Source organism: Heterocephalus glaber, unplaced genomic scaffold, assembly GCF_053883595.1.
Source record: "Heterocephalus glaber isolate CG9 unplaced genomic scaffold, H.glaber_assembly_v1.0 deba00001613, whole genome shotgun sequence".
Classification (NCBI taxonomy): Eukaryota; Metazoa; Chordata; class Mammalia; order Rodentia; family Bathyergidae; genus Heterocephalus; species Heterocephalus glaber.
In genome coordinates, this window is record NW_028258384.1 from 37,183,547 (window position 1) to 37,184,698 (window position 1,152).

At 32.5% G+C, this 1,152-nt stretch overlaps 1 pseudogene; it reads right to left on the reverse strand.

The window, feature by feature from the left end:
- Window positions 1–353: 353 nt before the first annotated feature.
- On the reverse strand, window positions 354–848 carry LOC101705733 (prefoldin subunit 4 pseudogene; annotated as a pseudogene).
- Between the last annotated feature and the right edge of the window lie 304 nt (window positions 849–1,152).

Consider the following 1,152-nt stretch of genomic DNA (forward strand, 5'->3'; position numbering starts at 1 on the left):
TCTGAAAACATTAGATTCTGTGTTCTATATCCTGTTAGATCAATTTTATTGAAGACATTATTCAAATTGTCTATATACTTATTGATACCAGTTACTGAAAGACTTTTTTATTGTTTAACTGATTTTAGTGTATGTGCTACCGAAGCAAGCACGATTGTTTAACTGATTTTAATAACATGACATAAAGCCCCTAGAATTGATATAATAATTATGTAAAATACATAGATAATACTGTCTTCTTTTAAAAATATAAAATAAATAAGCGAGACGTCAAAATAGGCAAGTTTCCACTAAATAAATGAAAACTTTAAGAAAAGAAAGTTTTCCTTTCCATGTCTTTTGAAGAAGGGAAATTATCATTTTAAACAATATTCAAGTTTATTAAACAAATTTAAAAAGATATTATAAAATGTTTAACTTTCATCAGCTTCAAGGTTTATGTTGCTGCCAAATTTTGCATATAACTGAACTTTCAAATCTGCTAACACCCGCTGAATTGATTCTACTCTGGATTCTAAGGCATCAATTTCCTCTTGCAAATTTTTCTTTGCTTCTAACATGTCTTGTGTTTCTTCTTCAGAATGGCTAATGAAAACGTCACCAATCTGGTAAGGTATCATTAAGCTGTCATCATCTGCGAGCGTGATGTCGTCACAAGCATCTTCTAAATTCTGGAGTTGTTTCTTTTTTACTTCTATTTCTTCCTTTAGTTCTGTGATTCTACTCGTATTCCACGCAAATTTATTTATCTTTTGTTGATCTTTGAAAGTAACATTGACATCTTCTGCAGCCTGGGCACTTGTGACCAGTGACGTAAGACAGTGGACTTTCATTTCTCCTGGGGTTGAAAGGCAGCAATTTCATGTATCACCTAAAAATACATATTAAAAAGATGCGCTGAGTTTGATCCCCAGCTGAGCTTCTTATCAGCAGAGTCACTACAGCACTAGGAATCACTGTGTCCAAGTTTCTCCATTGCCTTCTTCATGGTCGCCATCTTGGGCTGAAAGACTCAAAATATTGTTTGAAATTTTCCTTGTAGTTTTTTTGATTTTCACTTTATTTTGAGATTATTACTAGGTTTGTGGAAATTTAACATTTTAATCTTCCTATTGGATTAGGTTTTATATAACAGTAATTACCCAGCGGAGC